The 12,785-nt window shown below is 42.8% G+C and overlaps 1 protein-coding gene across 1 annotated transcript in view; it reads left to right on the top strand.

Annotated features, from left to right (window-relative positions):
• The window catches only part of LOC141148558 (uncharacterized), a gene marked incomplete in the record, with an annotated part of 670,733 nt that overhangs the window by 12,435 nt on the left and 645,513 nt on the right, over positions 1-12,785 (top strand).

The following is a 12,785-nucleotide window of genomic DNA, read 5'->3' as shown; positions in this document are numbered from 1 at the left end:
GGTTTCAGCAAAATAGTGGGCGTGGCTCTAAGGTGGTGTGGTAAGCATCTGAGATGAATGAGGGATGGAGGGAGAGAGGGATGGAGGGACAGCAGGCCCAGATCCTACACAACAATAGAAATATGTGTATTCTAGAAAGTTTAACAATCAGCAGATAAAGATATTCCAAACACCTGGTCTTAGCACTTCAATCATCCGGGCACCATGGTTGTTATGGTGTCAGGATAATTGAAGCGCATTAATTCTATTATTACATTGTAATATAAAATGAAATCATTCAACTCACCATAATGCAGAATCAGTGGGAGCCCTGAGCGTGTCACTAGCCACATCGCCTGCCACCAGATGCCATCAGGTGTCCCCAGCGGAGTCCGTCCTTACATGCAGCCTGTGTCCCATAAAATACAGCCTGTGTCCCACCAAATGCAGCCTGTGTCCCACCAAATGCAGCCTGTGTCCCACAAAATACAGCCTGTGTCCCACAAAATACAGCCTGTGTCCCACAAAATACAGCCAGCCTGTGTCCCTCAAATGCAGTCTGTGTCTCATCAAATGCAGACTGTGTCTCACCAAATGCAGCCTGTGTCCACCAAATGCAGCCTGTGTCCACCAAATGCAGCCTGTGTCCCCCAATGCAGCCTTGCCTGTGTCCCTCAATGCAGCCTTGCCTGTGTCCCCCAATGCAGCATTGCCTGTGTCCCACAATGCAGCCTTGCCTGTGTCCCCAATGCAGCCTTGCATGTGTCCCCCAATGCAGCCTTGCCTGTGTCCCCCAATGCAGCATTGCCTGTGTCCCACAATGCAGCCTTGCCTGTGTCCCACAATGCAGCCTTGCCTGTGTCCCCCAATGCAGCCTTGCCTGTGTCCCACAATTCAGCCTTGCCTGTGTCCCCCAATGCAGCATTGCCTGTGTCCCACAATGCAGCCTTGCCTGTGTCCCCAATGCAGCCTTGCATGTGTCCCCCAATGCAGCCTTGCCTGTGTCCCCCCAATGCCGCATTGCCTGTGTCCCCCAATGCAGCTTTGCCTGTGTCCACCAATGCAGCCTTGCATGTGTCCCCCAATGCAGCCTGTGTCCACCAAATGCAGCCTGTGTCCACCAAATGCAGCCTTGCCTGTGTCCCCCAATGCAGCCTTGCATGTGTCCCCAATGCAGCCTTGCATGTGTCCCCAATGCAGCCTTGCCTGTGTCCCCAATGCAGCCTTGCATGTGTCCCCAATGCAGCCTTGCATGTGTCCCCCAATGCAACCTTGCCTGTGTCCCCAATGCAGCCTTGCATGTGTCCCCAATGCAGCCTTGCCTGTGTCCCCCAATGCAGCCTTGCCTGTGTCCCCAATGCATCCTTGCATGTGTCCCCCAATGCAGCCTTGCATGTGTCCCCCAATGCAGCCTTGCATGTGACCCCAATGCAGCCTTGCCTGTGTCCCCAATGCAGCTTTGCCTGTGTCCCCAATGCAGCCTTGCATGTGTCCCCCAATGCAGCCTTGCATGTGTCCCCCAATGCAGCCTTGCCCTTGTCCCCCAATGCAGCCTTGCCTGTGTCCCCAATGCATCCTTGCATGTGTCCCCCAATGCAGCCTTGCATGTGTCCCCCAATGCAGCCTTGCATGTGACCCCAATGCAGCCTTGCCTGTGTCCCCAATGCAGCTTTGCCTGTGTCCCCAATGCAGCCTTGCATGTGTCCCCCAATGCAGCCTTGCATGTGTCCCCCAATGCAGCCTTGCCCTTGTCCCCCAATGCAGCCTTGCATGTGTCCCCCAATGCAGCCTTGCCTGTGTCCCCAATGCAGCCTTGCCTGTGTCCCCCAATGCAGCCTTGCCTGTGTCCCCCAATGCAGCCTTGCATGTGTCCCCCAATGCAGCCTTGCCTGTGTCCCACAGTGCAGCCTTGCCTGTGTCCCCTGTGCAGCCTTGGCTGTGTCCCCCAATGCAGCCTTGCCTGTGTCCCCCTGTGCAGCCTTGCATGTGTCCCCTAATGCAGCCTTGCCTGTGTCCCCCAATGCAGCCTTGCATGTGGCCCCCAATGCAGCATTGCCTGTGTCCCCCAATGCAGCCTTGCATGTGTCCCCCAATGCAGCATTGCCTGTGTCCCCCAATGCAGCCTTGCATGTGTCCCCCAATGCAGCCTTGCCTGTGTCCCCCAATGCAGCCTTGCATGTGTCCCCCAGTGCAGCCTTGCCTGTGCCCCCCTGTGCAGCCTTGTCTGTGTCCCCTAATGCAGCCTTGCCTGTGTCCCCAAATGCAGCCTTGCCTGTGTCCCCCAATGCAGCCTTGCCTGTGTCCCCCAATGCAGCCTTGCCTGTGTCCCCCAGTGCAGCCTCGCCTGTGTCCCCCTGTGCAGCCTTGTCTGTGTCCCCCAATGCAGCCTTGCCTGTGTCCCCCTGTGCAGCATTGCCTGTGTCCCCAATGCAGCCTTGCCAGTGTCCCCCTGTGCAGCCCCCCCCCTGTTTTCCGCGGGAGCACAGCGGTAGTGTACTACTTACCTTGCCGTTGTCCTCTCCAGCGGTGTCTTCTTCATACTTCCTGTTTCCTTTCTCCCGGGCGCAATGGGAGAATGAGAACAGGAAGTGACATCAAACTGACATGTCAATCAAACCGCCCAGCCATAGTAACATATACTACGATTGCTGGGCGGAAGCTAATCGGCGCTTCGGAAAGCGCCGCAAGGCGGGCTCAACGCCCGCAAATGCAGCGCCACGTCTGCAATCTTGTGATTACATAGACGTGGCGCTTCCCCTTAGTGCAATGTGTCCGGCGTCGCACTGTGTCCGGCGTCCGCACACAGTGCACTAAAGGACCTTTTATTGTTTTTTTTTTTTTTTTAAGGCCCGTTATTAAAAAAAATATATTTTTTTTTTGACATTTTTTTTTTTTTTTACCTTTTTTTTTTTTTTTTGGGACTGCCTGGAGGGGGGCGGCGCCCATGCGCCCCCTATGGACGGGCCGCCACTGGAATGTACATGTGATCAACACAGACAGAGGGTCAGGGGTCCTGCATGCTGATAGGACAGTCAGAAAAGAATGTAAACTCCTCCTACAAGCTTTAACCAGACACTGATAGAAGTCACAAGACTGCTATATACTTCTGATTAGAAAAGATATTTAGCAGTTTATATTTACTACAATAATTGCATTTCCATGATCTTTGTACTGTGGGAGACCAGATATAGTGAATGCGGAGTCCTATAACACTTTAATGTTAGGAAGTGTTAATGTATCTAATAGGTGGGCAGCTTAGGCCCCTTCACACGTGCGATCTGATCAGGTCCACCTGTCAGTTTTTCAAGTGAACCTGATCTGGAGGTGCATGCATCCCTATGGACAAGAGTGTGTACACCCGCCTACCTCCAGGTCTGATAGGGTGTGCTAAAAAAAATATCCATTCTGCAGAAACTGAGCGAACACGGCTGTGTCATCCACCCGCTCTACTCCGATCACCAGGGGATCTCTGAGCTCATCCCCCACTGATCTAAATGGAATCCCCATCTGAAAGGGGCCTTAGTGTAAATTATGCTGAATTAAATACCTACCTCTGTCGAGAGCCTAAACAGTTCCTAGAGAGCAAAAAGACATATCCAGTGCCTTGAAAAAGTATTCACCCCCTTTGGCATTTTTCGTCTTTTGTTGCCTCACAACCTGGAATTAACATGGATTGTTTGAGGATTTGCATCATTCAATTTACAGGGCAAAATAACAGAAAAAGTCAATGTGCATACCTATTCACCCCCCTAAAGTCAATACTTTGTAGAGCCATCTTTTGCGGCTATCACAGCTCCGAGTCTCTTTGGATAAATCTCTATGAGCTTGCCACATCTTACCACTGGGATTTTTGCCCATTCCTCCTTGCAAAACTGCTCCAGCTCCTTCAAGTTGGATGGTTTGCACTTGTGATCAGCAATCTTTAACCCTCCTGGCAGTATTCCAGAGTCAGGTTCGGGGTGGAATTTCAGTACCAAAAGCGGTAACTCCGAGCCAGACTCGGGATCGCATTGCAGGATCCAGGAAGAGCTTACTTACCTTGTCCCCAGGATCCTGCTCGATCTATCACAGCTCCGGGCTCTGTTCCCTGCGAGCGTTGTGACGCACGGGGACGGAGAACGGCGCCAAATTCAAAAAGTAAAACACACACTATACATACAGTACACTGTAATCTTACAGATTACATTGCTGTATCAATTTATTTCATATCCCTTTTGTCCCTAGTGGTTTCTCCAGTGCCCTGCATGCAGTTTTATATTATAAAAACTGTTCTTTTTGCCTGTAAACTGGAGATTGTCCATAGCAACCAAAACCGTCCCTTTACCTCAAAAGCAGGTTTAGACCAGCTACAAAACAGCGATAATAAATTAGAATCACTTGCAGAATTGAGTGATAGTGATTTGTGGGGAAATCCGTCATCAAACACTGAAAAGTAATGACAGCGACAATTCTGCAACTGAGCAAATTTCAGTGTTTTTGATTTGATTACATTATTGAATCATTTTTATTATTTCTTATAATTATGTATAGTTATTTATTATATTATAATTTATGATTTCGTGTTTCAAACTTTATCATACCCGGAATGTCTACTAGAATCTTGTTTGGACAGATTTAAGTGAGCTATTCCTAAGAATTACAGGCCTACAAATTAAAACGCCAAATTTCCATGCAAAATAATAGTATCGCTTTCAGCACCAAAAATCTGAAATAATCATACCGCCAGGGAGGTTAAGTCTGACCACAGATTTTTGTATTGGATTGAGGTCTGGGCTTTGACTAGGCCATTCCAACACATTTACATGTTTCCCCTTAAACCACTCAAGTGTTGCTTTAGCAGTGTGTTTGGGGTCATTATCCTGCTGGTAGGTGAACCTCCGTTCTAGCCTCAAATCACACACAGAGTGGTACAGGTTTTGCTCAAAAATATACTTGTATTTAGCACCATCCATCTTTCCCTCAACTCTGACCAGTTTCCAAGTCCCGACTGCTGAAAAACATCCCCACAGCATGATGCTGCCACCACCATGTTTCACGGTGGGGATGGTGTTCTTTGGGTGATGTGATGTGTTGGGTTTGCACCAGACATAGCGCTTTCTTTGATGGCCAAAAAGTTAAATTTTAGTCTCATCAGACCAGAGCACCTTCCTCCATACATTTTGGGAGTCTCTCACATGCCTTTTTGCAAACTCAACGCGTGCCATTTTGTTTTTTTGCTGAAAGTAATGGCTTTCTTCTGGCCACTCTGCCATAAAGCCCAACTCTATGGAGCGTATGGCTTATTGTCGTCCTATGTACAGATACTCCAGTCTCTGCTGTGGAACTCTGCAGCTCCTCCAGGGTTACCTTAGGTCTCTGTTCTGCCTCTCTGATTAATGTCCTCCTTGCCCGGTCCATGAGTTTTGGTGTGCGGCCGTCTCTTGGCAGGTTTGCTGTTGTGCCATGTTCTTTCCATTTGGTTATGATATATTTGATGCTGCTCTTAGGGATCATCAAAGATTTGGATATTTTTTTTATAACCTAACCCTGACTTGTACTTTTCAACAACATTGTCCCTTATTTGTTTGGTTAGTGGTGCCTCTGGCTTAGGTGTTGCAGCCTCTGGGGCCTTTCAAAAAGGTGTGTATATGTAATGACAGATCAGATCACGTGACACTTAGATTGCACACAGGTGGACATCATTTCACTAATGTGACTTCTGAAGGTAATTGGTTGCACCAGAGCTTTTTATGGGCTTCATAACAAAGTGGGTGAATATATATGGATAGATGGTGCAGCGCTAATCCTGTATGTAAAAACTCAGGTGGTTTAAAAGTAGGTCATAATATGTGTCACTACAGTGTATATAAATAAATAATAAATAATTTAGAAAACCAGTGGGGTATTTCTACAAGTGGTGTATCTCACTGAACTAAGTGAAAATAATAATGGTGTAAGCAAAAGAGCATGTGTGTTGCAAACTTAGATCACCATAACAATAACTGGTTCAATATAAGTGACAAAAGTGCAGCGTGATTTAAATTAGATACATACCAATCCAAAAGTGACAATGTGCATTGTGCAAACACTGTGCATAATATAAATGACTACACCACACAATGGCTTGCGGTGTTAAATAACAAAACTTGCAAATGTGCAAAAAAGACCAAAAACCTCCAAAATAAATAATCATAAAATGTTAGTAAATGTCCCAAAAATTATGATGCATAAAAAAGAAATTTCACACAGAAAAAAGGTCCTTAATCATGATGAAATCTGTGACAGTAAAGTGCTAGCATGTGCATGTGGCAGTTAGAGTGCCTGGTGACTCAAATCCCATGCAGCTTCGCGTGCAGATACTACAGTGGGTAGTGGCCCCTTACCTTAAAGTAATGGGGCAACAGCATATGACCAAAAAGGCTCTTTATCTCTTCCACCTAGGGGCTCCTGCGCATTCCTCACTGTCCTGGGGTAAGGTTCCCTCAGATGTGATGCAGGAAGGTATTTGTAAATAGAGTAGAGTAGAAAAGAACCCAATAGTGTAATTCCGTTTTACTTAGGTAACTTGTTGTTTATTAGGCAAGAAAACAGGTACTCACATTGACAATTGAGTAATACAATGTTTGTATCCGACGAGCGGCGAGCTCGTAACATTCTCTCAGTGTATCCAGCCTATCCCGTCCCTACGCGTGACGTCACACCACACGTGACTTCTTCAGGGGATAAGTATAGGCTGTAAGAGTGTCCTTAAATAGTTTAATATTGGCCGGCAATGAGCGGCCATTTTCCCAAAGTTTGATATGTTGTGTTACGGCGGCCATTTTCCTAGAGGTTTTCTGAAGCTCAAATTTCGCTTATGATGTATGTCAGCTGACTTTTACTGGCCAATAAAGGCTGTCAGCTAGTTTAATGCCGCTTGTACTGTCAGCAGAGGGGGACAGGGCTTGCTTCTAATAATGGAAGCCGAGCGGAGGGGAGTCAAATTGCGATTTGGGCTGCAAATATAGGATTGCCTGCGGGATGATGTAGATGGTCTGCTAATGCCCTAGATAAGTTTAAATCGGGCAGAGCTAATGACACGATAATATGTTTATTACTAGGAACGAAGGAAGAGAGAGGCAGCAAACACTGATAGCGTGCTAAATGTACATAATGAGTAAATTAAATATGTAATAGCATATATATATAAGAAACAATGTTACACATATATAATACAAAATAAAATTGAATTGTTACCAAAGAGCCTAAAATTTATTAATTAGAATATATAAGAAAATTGTGCACCTTTATTATATATATAAAAAATAATAAAAAATATAAAAAATGTATGAAAAATCATGATTAATTGTGTTCAAATAATCCCTAGACCCAGTTAAAATAAGAAGAGAGGCTAATCCTGTAGGAGCTTTTAAATACTGTTGCAAATCAGTAACATGGGGAAGTATATGAGGGGAGATATAAAGGGAGGAAAAATAAGATCTTTTTCCCCAAATATCTCCAGATATTTGGAGTTGGGCACATTATATGTCTGATGATGGCTAGAGTTACAGGCCGTACGTAAATACATAAGACATACCTAATGGGCAAGGCAAATAAATACATATATACGATCAAGATTAGATAGAAGTATATTAATTAAAAATCTTAAGGAATAAATTTAAAAACTAATAAAAGATAAGTTAGAAATTAATTTAAAAATCACTCAGGAAACAATTCAGGTCAAACTCAATGTTTAGACCACGGGGCCAGAAAGTATCCAAGGTAAAGATCCATTTGGATTCCAATTTGCTTAGGGTTCTCACCTTGTGACCCCCCCGCCAGTGTTTGATGTATGGAGTGATACCCCAGAAAGTCAGATGGGTAGGGTCTTTGTTATGGCAGGTGAGAAAATGTTTTGATACACAGTGTTTGTCATAGCCGTTAAGGATGTTTTTGACATGTTCCTTAATGCGGACTCTGAGGGGTCTTTTGGTACGGCCTACATACTGAAGGCCACAGCTACATTCAAGTGCGTATACTGCCCCTTCTGTGTTACAGCAAATAAAGTCTTTAATTTCGTGGCTCTCTCCAGTACTGGTTGAAGTGAAATTAAACACTTTCTTATTTGGTCGTTTAGTCCTGAGGCAAGCGAAACACCTCTTGCACGGAAAGAATCCATTTCCGGAGAAAAAAGTAAAAGGTTTCTTGGGTGGGTCCACAACATTTTTTACTAGTATATCTCTAATCGTTGGTGCTTTTTTATATATGAATTTCGGGTTCTCAGGGAGAATATCTTGTAATTGCTTATCTGCCCATAGGATATGCCAATGGCACTTGATTATCCTTTCTATTTTCCTATATTGTACATTGAAGTCTAGGATGAGAGGTATTCCTTTAATTGTGTTTTTCTGTTGAGTAGTTTTTTCTTTAATCAGTTGGTTCCGGTCCAGCTTAGCGACTTCATCAATTTTGGTCTTGATAAATTTTCGGTCATAGCCTTTTGTGGTGAATCTCTCGCCCATTTTCTCTGCCTGTTCAAAATATGTGTCTATTTTGGTGCAGTTTCTCTTTATCCGCATCAATTGCCCTTTCGGGATATTAAAAATGCAGTTTTTATGATGGCAACTTGTGGTTGGGAGGTAGCTGTTCCTATCGACTCCCTTAAAGTGCGTTTTCGTGCTAAATGTAGAGTTATCTAGTGAAATCTCTAGATCTAGAAAGTTGATTTTTTCTGAACTAATATCCCAAGTTAGTAAGATGTTTCTATCATTGTTGTTAAGTTTCATGAGGAATTCAATTAGGTGTCCTTCTTCTCCATCCCATAGTATAAAAATGTCGTCGATATATATTTCATATATGACGAGTTGGCTTGGGCGCTCGCTAAACACGTTATATTCTTCCCACTGTGCCATGAAAAGGCCGGCTATGCTCGGGGCAAACCTGGCACCCATGGCCACCCCAGTCTGTTGATGGTAGTAAGATTTATCATACCAAAAATAATTATTTTTGAGGCTGAATTCTAGACATTTGATTAGGAATTTCCTCTGTGTGCACGGGAGTTCGGTATATTTCCTTAGACCCCATTTTGCTGCTTCACAGGCCTTATGGTGAGGGATAATTGTGTATAACGCCGACACGTCGGCAGTGGCCATGACCCATGATCTGTTCTCTCCCTGGATGTTATCTATGACCCGTAACATTTCTTTACTATCTTTCAAATATGCTTCAGTTTTCTGAACCGCCGGCTGTAAAAAACCATCTATATACTGGCCCATCCTAGCTGTTATTGACTCGATGCCATTCACTATTGGCCTAGGTGGTGGGTCAATTTTATTTTTATGTAATTTAGGGACTGAATAAATAATGGGCGTACGACAGGATTCTGGTATAAGGAATCTTGCTTCTTTTTTATTCAGTATCGCCTTTTTGACTCCCAGATGGACAACTTGCTCGAGCGCCTTGCGGCATCCAAAAACTGGGTTCTTCAGTAATTTTGTGTATGTATTGCTATCATTCAGCATAAGGGTCATAGTATTGTGATATTGTTCTTTAGAGAGTATCACAATCCCTCCTCCCTTATCGGCCGGTCAAATGACAATATCTCGCCTTTTGGATAGTTTGCGGATCCCACTTTTGATATAATTAGGTTCTTCTTTTTTCTAAATTTTTACGTCTTTTATTTCATCTAAAACAATCTTTTTAAAAACATCAATATGTTTATTATCTTTTGCTGGCGGGTTAAAAACAGATTTGTTCCTGAGTGAACTATGTAAAATCCCATTGTCTGGTGGCTGTGTAATTCTAGATGTTGGGGGATTTCCTACCATATATTTTTGTATATTTAGCTTTCGTACAAATTTTTGGATGCCTATGTAGGTCTCGAATTTGTTGAGGTTTTTTGTGGGTGCATATTTCAACCCTTTATCGAGTACCCCAACTTCTTTGTGTGACAATGCCAACCCACTGAGATTAAAGATCCCCTCTCCTTTTATTGTCTCTTTCTTTTGCTTTCTCTTGCTGGATCTTCGTCCTCTCTTCTTTCGGGGCTTTTTCTGAGGCCCCCCATTTCGTCTAAATTTCTCACCGGATGATTCTCTCTGCTCCGGTCTAAAAAAGGTCTGTTTGATTCTTGATCTCCATATGGTGGAGGGTAGGGTCTGGCTGATCTTTCATCTCCTTCTCTATTTGCCAGGAGACCATAATAATTGTAAGTAGGGATTGGGCTGCGTACCTCCGGCCGATAATCCCTATGGGGTGGTCCTCTTCTGTCATCATATCTGTATTCTTGTGTGGGACTTCTCTCTCTTGGTCTATAGTATTCCAAATCTCTATTTTCTCTATATTCTTGCATAGGTCTCCTTTGGTCTCTGTATTCATATGGTGGGCCTCTATAGTCACGTTCTTCATATGGGGGTCTATACCAATTATTCCGATTATAGGGTCTTCTGTTATTCTTCCCATAATATGGTTTTCTTCCTCCATTACCTGGTGTCCGATTATTTTGTTGAGGCCTCATTTCATTTCGGTGTGGCGTATAATTTTGGTATTCGTTGTTTCTTCTATCGCTCTCTCTTTGTCTGGGGGTCATAGTTCTAATTTCTTCTCTAGGATCTTGATGGCTTCTAATTTCCGTAACTGGCCTGAGTGGTTCATTTTGGGGTTGAGGGTAAAGTCTTACCGTTTTTTCGGGTGTGGAGTATGTGGATGAACATTCTATTTTTCCCACTTGGCTTTGCCATTTGAACACTTGGTCATTGCGAAAATCATTTGTGTCTCTCGTATGTTTCTTACTTTTCCTTTGTTGAACTTCTTTATCTTTTTTAGCAAGGTCCTTGTTCAATTGGGCCATTAAAGTTTTATATTCAGTCGTGTCTATGTATTGTTCAATGTTTCCTTTGAGGTCCGCAATATTTTGGTCTATTATCTTGTTTTTCCTCTTTTTTCTGTCTAACAGAAAGCCTATGAGTTCTAGGCCTTTTTCATTGAAAAATTTGTACCACTCTTCATTGGATTCCTGATCAGTGAGTCCATCATTTGGGGGGACATCCCACCTTAACCTTCTAGGGACAATATTTTCTTTGAGCTATGTCTCAAAGGTGCAGATGTCCCACCAAAGGCTCACTTTCTTTTCCATATTGTGTCCTAGCTTGCGCATAAGGCTTTCCAGATCTAGGTTGCTATTGGTTTTTGTTTTACTAATATTGAATACTTCTTCTAAATTAACTTGCCTTTTTTCCATATATGAAAAATCATCCATGATTGCCGCAAGAATAGGGAGTGTATATAATAGACAAATGTTTAACAGAGATATTCCTGCGCTATCAAGTATGGAGATGGCTAGGGGTGGAGAAGCTGCATGCACCTGTTCGGGTAAACACCTGACCTTAGTTGATAATATATACAGATAGATGGTGCAGCGCTAATCCTGTATGTAAAAACTCAGGTGGTTTAAAAGTAGGTCATAATATGTGTCACTACAGTGTATATAAATAAATAATAAATAATTTAGAAAACCAGTGGGGTATTCCTACAAGTGGTGTATCTCACTGAACTAAGTGAAAATAATAATAATAATGGTGTAAGCAAAAGAGCATGTGTGTTGCAAACTTAGATCACCATAACAATAACTGGTTCAATATAAGTGACAAAAGTGCAGCGTGATTTAAATTAGATACATACCAATCCAAAAGTGACAATGTGCATTGTGCAAACACTGTGCATAATATAAATGACTACACCACACAATGGCTTGCGGTGTTAAATAACAAAACTTCATATAAAGTGCAAATGTGCAAAAAAGACCAAAAACCTCCAAAATAAATAATCATAAAATGTTAGTAAATGTCCCAAAAATTATGATGCATAAAAAAGAAATTTCACACAGAAAAAACGTCCTTATTCATGATGAAATCTGTGACAGTAAAGTGCTAGCATGCGCATTAGTTCAGTGAGATACACCACTTGTAGGAATACCCCACTGGTTTTCTAAATTATTTATTATTTATTTATATACACTGTAGTGACACATATTATGACCTACTTTTAAACCACCTGAGTTTTTACATACAGGATTAGCGCTGCACCATCTATCTATATATATTATCAACTAAGGTCAGGTGTTTACCCGAACAGGTGCATGCAGCTTCTCCACCCCTAGCCATCTCCATACTTGATAGCGCAGGAATATCTCTGTTAAACAAAGTGGGTGAATACATACGCACATGCCAATTATCAGTTTTTTATATATGAAAAATTATTTTATGTATATATTTTTCTAATTTTACTTCACCAACTATTGTGTTCTGATTCATCACATATAATTCAGATTAAAAAAAATTGAACCAAAGGCTGTAATGTAACAAAATAGGTAGAAAGCCAAGGGGGGGGGGGGTGAATACTTTTACAAGGTATTGTACAGTGTCTTGAAAAAGTATTCATACCCTTTGACATTTTCTACATTTTGTTATTTTACAACCAAAAACGTAAATGTATTTTATTGGGATTTTATGTGATAAACCAACACAAAATGGTACATAATTGTGAAGTGGAAGGAAAATGATAAATGGTTTTCAATTAAATAAATATCTGAAAAGTGTGGCGTGCATTTGTTTTCAGCCCCCTTTACTCTGATACCCTTAACTATCCCTAGCAATTCCTGAAAACTTTCCTCTTCAGAGAAGCCTATCCTGCCTCCATCTAACAACTGCACTATTTTCTCCATTAGCTCATCCCCCACAGCTATTACCCTTTTGTATAACTTGATCCTCCCTCCTAGATTGTAAGCTATAACGAGCAGGGCTCTCTGATTCCTCCTGTATTGAATTGTATTGTACTTTACTGTCCTCCCT

The sequence above is a fragment of the Aquarana catesbeiana genome, linkage group LG06 (genome assembly GCF_042186555.1).
Source record: "Aquarana catesbeiana isolate 2022-GZ linkage group LG06, ASM4218655v1, whole genome shotgun sequence".
NCBI classification, from domain to species: domain Eukaryota; kingdom Metazoa; phylum Chordata; class Amphibia; order Anura; family Ranidae; genus Aquarana; species Aquarana catesbeiana.
Note: the sequence above shows the minus strand (reverse complement) of the source record. Positions and strands in the feature narration are given on the sequence as shown.